Raw genomic sequence first — 8948 nt, 5'->3', positions numbered from 1 at the left:
GGCAAGTGAGATCTAGATGGAAATACATATACATATATATTTCCATAACAATATGGTGAGTCACTTTGACAATACTAAGGCTGTGTTTGTCTTAAAAAGCTTGAATGTGTTGCACATGTGATTAGTGACATTAGCTCTTCTACTAAATGTGATGTGTGACTGTATGAAATGGTAGATAAACCAGTCTGATCACCAGGGGCATAACTATCACGGTCGCAGCAGTCGCCACTGCGACCGGGCCCGGCAGGTCCATGATATCTCCCAACCGTCCAAATTCTCGCGGGACAATCCCATTTTTGACCCCCCTGCGTCTTCCTGCATTGCACTGAGCCACCATGCTCCCCCATGCACCCCATCCTCGCCCTCCCAGATAGACCCACTGCAGCCCCCCACAGCCTGCAATGACGTCCTAGGCTGTTCTTTTCTGTGCGTACAGGACCTGTGATGAGGTCACAGGAGGGGAGGAGTCAGAGGTAACATGATCAGGAGCCTCCGTGTCTGCAGGACTCTGCTCTGCTGGTTGTCATGGTGCTGGATGAGGTAAAGTTTCTGTGTGGGGTCAGGAGGGGTTTACAGTGTGGATGTAGCAGAGCTGTGTGTACAAGGTGTATGGAGCACAGCCGTGTGTGTACGAGGTGTACAGAGTGGAGTCATGTGTGTACGAGGTGTAAGGAGCAGAGCTGTGTGTGTACGAGATGTACGCAGCAGAGCCGTGTGTGTACGAGTTGTACAGAGCAGGGCCGTGTGTGTACGAGGTCTATGGAGCAGAGCTGGGTGTGTACAAGGTGAGTGGAGCCATGTGTGCGCGCGAGGTGCACGGGGCAGAGCCGTGTGTGTTCGAGGTGTACAGAGCAGGGCCGTGTGTACAAGGTCTATGGAGCGGAGCCGTGTGTGTACGAGGTGAGTGGAGCCGTGTGTGTGCGCGAGGTGTACGGGGCAGAGCCGTGTGTGTACGAGGTGTATGGAGCGGAGCCGTGTGTGTACGAGGTGTATGGAGAGGAGACGCGCGTGTACGAGGTGTACGGAGCGGAGATGTGCATGTATTTGGCCTGGGGGTCCCCATTTGAAAGTTCGCACCGGGACCCATAACTTTGTAGTTATGCCACTGCTGATCACACAACATGCTTGCAACAGGTTTTTAGGTTAAATGGTGAGCAGTGCAGCATCTTCTAATGCTTCCCATCCTTACTGCAGGAACAGCCAAGCAAAGAATTATGGAACATGTAGTTTCCTTGCTTTGATACTAGTGTATCTGGTTTGCCCAGTTTTAGGAACAGATTGAACAATGACACCATTAAAAAGTCAGAAGCAATAGAAAACAAAAGAGAACAACTACAAGAAAGGACACTAGGGGCATTTATGATATATACCTATATTTTTGAATAGTCATGTAAACACTTTAACAATTACCATGTAATCCAATATGAAGCAGAATCATCAGTGTTCAGGGGGACACAGAAAAGTTCACTATAAATATATTTTACTTTTGTTTTCTTTATAAAAGGTACTTGGCAAATAAGATAGAAATAGAATAAAATAAATGGTTATGCATTGTCAATTCTGCACATCAGTACTTCACCTGATAAACAGCCTCTTTAAACTTTGCTCCTTCTGGCACATCCTTAGTTGATATATATAGCTTTCTCTTAACTGCAATAACATTTTCTGACATGTGTAACAGGCCTGTCATCTCTAATGTATGAATCAATGGAACAGTCTTGTTATTTAATCACTAACAACTATAAATCATTTTCTTGTTTGCTTCTTTAATTATAATCACAAGTAGCTGCTTTAGGATAAGAGAGTGCAGAATAATTTTGATCTCTTTCATACAAGACAGAAAAAAGTGATAAACATCTAGTACAAAAATTAAGAGTGAGAAATTATGCTGTCCTTGCACAAACCCAGAAAATTGCATAGATAGTAAATGCTATTTTAAAGCAGACTTCCATGGTATTTTTAAAGGTTAGGTGCACTTTTCACATTTAAAATATATATTTATGTGGCACCCCTGAGGGTCCGTTCACCACAGAGGTACTTTACCTCATCCAATGGTGTGGTATCCCACCCTCAGGTAAGGAGGGAGCACCACCTTAGACTTCAACACTTGCACGCAACACATGCTAGTTCAGTCAGGGCATCTGGGTGTACCCTTCGGGAGGATGGCCTCATCCCAGACTGGCTAGGAAAGGGTGTTGGTAGGTGAGTGAGAAAGGTAGAGAAGAGGAAGGAGCTAAGGAGATGGGGTGGCGAGGAGTGTAGCCAATCAGTGACAGAGAGGTGACAGTGAGTTGGCGGAGTTAAGCCTGAGGTAAAGGATCTTTCTGGAAGATCCAGTCAGTTGGTGACAGGACAGCGAAGGCGTAAGAGGAGTCAAAGCCAGAGTGAAGGAAGAAGAACTGAAAGGGAGTTTAGAGAGAACAGGAGTCCTGAGGGGCACGGGAAGTGCAGCAGCCACCCGTGGGGCCCACTCCAGTTTGGAAGGACTAGGTCGCAGTGAGGGTACCGGCCCCTGAGCCCAGTGGAGAAGAAGACAGACTCAGCAGGCAAGCCGGAGGCTGAGGTGACTGCAAGTACCTCAGCCACATCCAAATCAATTCCCTGAAAAGGTGGCCAGGTAGAGGATCCCGTGACCTGACCCATATTGCCAGACAAGGTCCAAGGCTGCCGACTTAGGGACACTGTTTTGAAGGTGCTGGGCGAGAGGAAAGGAAAGAACAGCACAGGGAGACGACCCGAAAGAGAGGGAAAACACAAAAGAAAGTCCTAGAACAGTGTTTCCCAAATTAACAGAGAGTTGGCTGGACCCCTTACCTGGAGGACACAGTGCAAAGCGGGACACCTGAGCGCACAGGTCAAGTGTGAGTAAAAGCCGTGAAATTGCACCTCACTGTGTAATTTGTGTCATGCGCGTCCCACTTGCTTAACATCGCACATAACATCACAGTCACCAACTCATAAGCAACATTCTAGCTGCCCTGGGTCACAGCTCTGCCCGTGGAGAGCTACGACATCTCTGCTGCCGTACCACCATTCCAGAAGATCTGTGTAGCAGAGTCGGCTTCCCTAGCCAAATACTACGGGTGGCATCACGTTTCCCCTTTCCCTATAATTATCCTACCATCTTCCCCCTCATTGAACTTCCTTCTACATTGGACACCCAGGCCACGGAGCGGGTCACTATTACCACCGTGACACACTAAAGACACAGTTGAGAGCAACAGCAGCTATAACAGAAGGATTGAAGTGCACGGCAGTCAAATTTTTGAGTAACAGTATAGAAGGCTACGAATAACAGAATATTATAGGTAGATGGTTGACCCAGCTTAGGGGAAGGAATTTTTTCCCTATGGAGAAAATTGGCTTCTACTCTGTGGGTTTTTTTTTCCTTTCCCAGGATCAAGAATGCAGAACAGCTGCACTAAAAATAGACTGAACTAGATGGACATAAGGTCTTCCTTCAGCCTTCAAAACTATGTATGTTACTATGTACTATGCATGTTACACTTCCCCTTTAAAAGAGCCTGACCGGCCCAGTACCGAGTAACCACCGACCCTGCAGGGCGCTCCGTTTACATGTCACTTTTACAGAATTGCTTAGTTAAATAAGTTGCAAGCAGTGTATGATTATAATCATTTTACTTTCAAATCCTACTTTATTGGTTTTGTAACAAGTTTATAGTTTCAAAATACTGCTACGTCCACTTGCTTTCATGTACCAACACAGCCTCTTTTTTGGAGCTCAGCCACACAAGCGTATTTTTTTCCTGAATCCAATCTGACAAAACATCATATCACACAAGAATCAGTGTTTGATATGTTCACTGCCCCATAGACAGATTGTTTCCTCATACCGTGGCAGGCCAAAGGAAAAAATTGCTGCATGCCAAAGTTTCATCTGACATTTGGACCGCATTTAGCAATGAAAGCTAGTGAGTCCATGGAAACCATCGGACTGCACTTGGATGACATCTGTGTGCAGTTCAATTTCCACATATTGACAGAATTGAAAAGATGGAGACATTTTTTTATCCCTCTCAGATGAGAGAATGTGGCGCCCCTGAGGCTCAGTCGCCACAGAGGTACTGCACCAGTTGTGCCTTTTTGTTATCATGTTTTTGTTTTTCTGGTAGCACCTTTTGTTGCCCTGTTTTGATTGGCAGTGTTCTTCAATTTTGAACTAGCGATCATGAACTTGGAGTGATCAATAAACTTTTATTGTAAATAGTTGCACCTCTTTTGGTGCCCTCTCTTGGTTTTACATATAGAGACACTTTGCAAAGATACTGTTTTTGCATGGACACTTTTCGAAGATGATGTCTACCTCAAAGGACATTGCAAGAGATCCCGGCTGGGAGCGGTGTCCAGCACTTACAAGAATAATTGTTGAATGTTTTACTGTGAAGCATTTGATAATGTGTTTTACAAGAGTACTAGTAACTGAGAAATGGCTTTTATAGAAGAATTAGGAATATCTGAACTAGAGATGAGTGATGTGAATAAAGAATTGAAAGTAGACAGGTGACGGACAAGGTACTTGCGGTCAGCGTCTTGCGTCTAGAAGAGACAGTGAAAGTAGAAAAATAAATGTGTACTAAAGAAGGAAAAAAATGAAAGAAAATGTGTGACAGAGAATTGCACTTAGAATTAAAAATTTTAGATAGAATTTAAGATAGAATTGTTTGTAACGTTCAAGATGAGTACCCCCTATACTAGGAAGATTAGTATAAGAAAAGTTTGTTATGCATTACAAAATTTTTGTATGTTTCTTTGCTGTCTACTTTGTTATCTTGCAGCCCGCGGACGTGCTGTGTTTAACGGGGGGTATGTGGCGCCCCTGAGGCTCAGTCGCCACAGAGGTACTGCATCTTCTCCTAAGGTGTAATGCCCCACCAACTAGGTAAGTTGGGATCTCCTTTCCACACTCCAACACCTGCACCCACACACAGGATAGTTCAGCAATGGACCAGATTGTGGCTCCATGCTTAGAGGATAGCAGAGCACCTTTCGTGGGTCCTTGCTTCGCAACACGAGATGTGCTGGGAGGTGGGTGGAGTTAGATATAAAAGAGTGGGAAAGTTTAGAATTAGAGATCAGTCTGACGGGAGGTCAGTTGAGAGAGAGGAGGCTAGGGGGTCAGTCAGTCAGGAGAGACTGAGGACAGATCCCTAGAAGGAAGGATGGAGGAAGGAGTGCTGCAGATGCCTCAGTGATCTGAGTCAGCTGGCACAGGAAAGGAACAGAAGGAGAGCGACCTAAACTTCCATAAGAGAGAGAAGGAACAGCGCGGAACGAAGGAGTAGGAGAACAGAGAGGAGTTGTGGGTTGGAAGAGGAACCCTGCCTATAGGTTCTCAGCGCAAGGCCGGGGCCCGGTCCCCGAGGTTGTATGGACACTTATGTTTCTGCAGCAGACACCGGTGGAGTAGTTGGCTGTAAATGCATTACTCCCATCCAAGACTTGGGGCACAACAGCAACTGAATAGAGAGCCGGGACTCAGGAGAAAGGGAGTCCCCAAAGTAGGCTACAGCTGTCTGCCATACAATGAAGAGTTGTAGGAACATCTGACAGGAGGAACTTCAGAGTACCACGGTACTGGAGCTCTTCACACTAAAAGGCGCAATAGAGGAGTCGTTCAGGACAGGTACATGTTGGCGGAGTGTTGGAGAGGAGAAGCCTGACTTGCCCGGGAGGTTGATTGAGTCTCTGCCCCGGAGGACACGGCATGGAGGCAGGCCCCAGTGTGTACCACGAACTGTGAGTAAAGCTTTGGAACTACAAGCCCTGGTGTCTTCCAATCATTGTGCACCAACACCGTCAGCACTGCTACATCTGGGTGTCCTCCTCTACACTACCTGCGCCTATACACTTCCCTGGGGTTACAGCTTCACCTGTGGGGAGCTACACCATCTTTGCTGCAACACACCATCAGCCCCAGAGGATCTGCACGCAGCGTTGGCTTAACATCTTGCTTGCCAAACACCACAGGTGGCGTCACAAACTATTTCATCACATAAACTATATCACAAACCACCATTACTTGGGCGCCCAGGACCATGGACCGGGTCACTGCTGCTGTGACACATTCCCCTGACACCGGCCCGGTACCAAGTACCCCACAGCCCTGGGACGGGGGCGACCTAAGAACATGACCAAACTCTGATCAGAGTGTGACCAAAGTGTGATTAGCATAATTGACCCGATTGTCTCGATTGAGAGAATCTGCAGCCATTTGCACTTGCCCTTGTACTGATTTCGCCAGGCGAAATTTGCCTTCTGATTTCGCCTTCTAAGGCCCAAGTGATCTTCTTTGTTAGTAACAGACACGAATACTAAGGAGTGCTGCCCTAGCAATACGTTAAAATACACAAGTGTGAACCCCGCCTAAGATATCTAAAAGAGGGGCATGTACTTTGAAGACTGTTAATGGTTTTCTGCCTCACTGCTGTATGCCGGTTCCATAAGACACTATTTGTATATTTAATTGGGGTATTTTTACATAATTTAGGTATATTTTGATTGATTGAATTGTTTATACCCTGTGCACTATAATTTTTTTTGCTGCTCCTATTTTTTCTTTGCTGCAAAACTACTGACAGACTCTATTCCAAAAAGCAATCCTATTACAAGATGCAGGTGCACAGGCAACAATACCACTGAGTTTCCTCCACACTCCAAGCACATACTGATAAGGAATATAGATTGTAAGCCCCAATGGCGACAGTGGTGATAATGTTTGTAAAGCGTTGTGGAATTAATGGCGCTATATACCGTAATAAGTAAAATAAATAAATAAACACAAATGTATTGTTAGCTGTGGTAATTAGTGTTGACCAAGCACTAAAATGCTCAGGTGCTTGTTGCTCAGGTCGAGCAAATTGGAATACTCGGGTACTCGGATAGAACATCGAGCCCAATGTAAGTCTATGGGAGACCCAAGCATTTTTACTGCAATCCCCCCCCGGGGATCCTTTTAAGGTCTAAAAAGGTCTGAACTTGATGGAAACACTGCTCAAATGACATAGGAAAATCATGGGGATCTCCCCTGGAAGCATTTCTGACTCCCAGGTCACAGCTGTGAACAATCTTGTCAGAGTCTTACACCATTTTCACACACGCACCAAAAAACATACAAAAATGAAACCAAAATGGATTTTCCTGGGAAATATGTTAAGGTACATCCTTTCCAGGGTAATGACTTTTATAAAAGGCAAAATAATTAGCCCAAAACAAAAATGTTCCACCACCACTTGGACTATGTTCAGACGTAGCGTTTTTGATGCGTTTTTCAACTTTAGCATTGCTTTCAACCAATACAAATGCATTCACTGGGAAATGTCATTGTAACGGTTTATGGATAAAATGAAAGCGGTCTCAACGGAGCGCTGGCGTGAGCCACGCCAGTGAGGAGGACGGTAGATGACAAGCCCAAGACAGCACCAGCCGCAGACCCTCGTTGAGGGACAGTAACTGTAGAGCATTGAACCGCGGTCAGGAGGGCGCCAAGGACAAGAAGGAAATCTGTTTGATGTCTTTATTCCACAACGCGTTTCAACAGCAGGACGCTGTCTTCCTCAGGTGGGTACATGATTAGATAGGGAGGAGGGGAGATATATATACAGTATATATATATATAAAAGGAAAAAAAAATAGGCAGCTTGACAAAGACGGGTCACCGTTGAAACGTTGCCATCTGAGGATCAGTAAAGTATCCACTTCATTCACATTTAATTTGAGTGATGCCTAATTTTTTTTCCATTTTTTTTCCTTTTGTCATTTTGGCTGTTTGGACACTGCTGAATAGGTTTTGCACCTGCTGTATTATTTTGGTAGTGCTGCCCTTTTTTCTTGATTTATATATATATATATATATATATATATATATATATATATATATATATATTGTAGGGATTCGACTCGCTTAGGTGCAGCGGGAGACAAACATGAGGCACGTTCCTTTAAAATTTCACCAGGTTTATTACTCCATAAACCATAGACAGCATAACACTGAAATGTAACCTTCACTTCAGGCAAAGGAACAGAAATGTCCGTGGCTTCAGACTCGGACTGAGAGTCTCAGCACATGCTGGGAGCTGTAGTCCTCCCCATATACACTCTCTGTAGTGTCCCACCTGGACACATGGAAGTCTGTCCACACTCAGACAGACTCCCTCACACTCTCTGTCATGTGCCAAACACCTCAATTACATAGCCCTGTAACCACACCCAAAGGGGATCACATGGCTATGACATCACTAAAGGTTGTATAGACACACACAGGCTTCCCTGACACAGTGTAACAGAAAGATCAGCAGTACCTCTGCTGATCAATACACCCTGGAGCCTGCATCCCAAGGCCACCCACCTTGAGACCCATAATGGTCATTTAGGACCCTGCTCCTGTTACCACACTGAATGTGCCTGTACACCCGTCCTGGGACACCCACACAGCGCCCCCTAGCTGACATAGTGGTAACTACACCACAATATATATATATAAATGGCGAACCAATCACAATTAAGAATCAATTAAAATTAATAAAATCAATATAAAACAAAGTAGAAATACAATAAAATCACCATAAAAACAATGGCATAACAATACAAATGAATAATTGATGCATATAATATAAAATATACTTGTCAAATGAATTTTTTTTTCCCCCTCCCTTTTTTCTCTCCTCCAGAAATCATTTTACCTTGCTACATTCTCAATGGTGAGATTCAGGCCATCAGGGGCTAGTGTGCCTAATTTAAATATCCAATAACTTTCTCTATTGATCAAACTCTTATACCGGTTGGGAGCAGTATCAGGTATTTGATCAATAATATTCAATTTCAGGTATTTTGGGTCTTTCTGATGAACCAAAGAAAAATGTTTAGACAAACTATGCAAGAGATATCCGTTTCTAATATTTTGGCGATGTTTATTTAATCTTACATGCATT

This window comes from Dendrobates tinctorius, unplaced genomic scaffold (assembly GCF_039654945.1).
Source record: "Dendrobates tinctorius isolate UK_male_01 unplaced genomic scaffold, ASM3965494v1 ptg000125l, whole genome shotgun sequence".
Taxonomy (NCBI): domain Eukaryota; kingdom Metazoa; phylum Chordata; class Amphibia; order Anura; family Dendrobatidae; genus Dendrobates; species Dendrobates tinctorius.
This window is presented reverse-complemented; position numbering follows the sequence as displayed.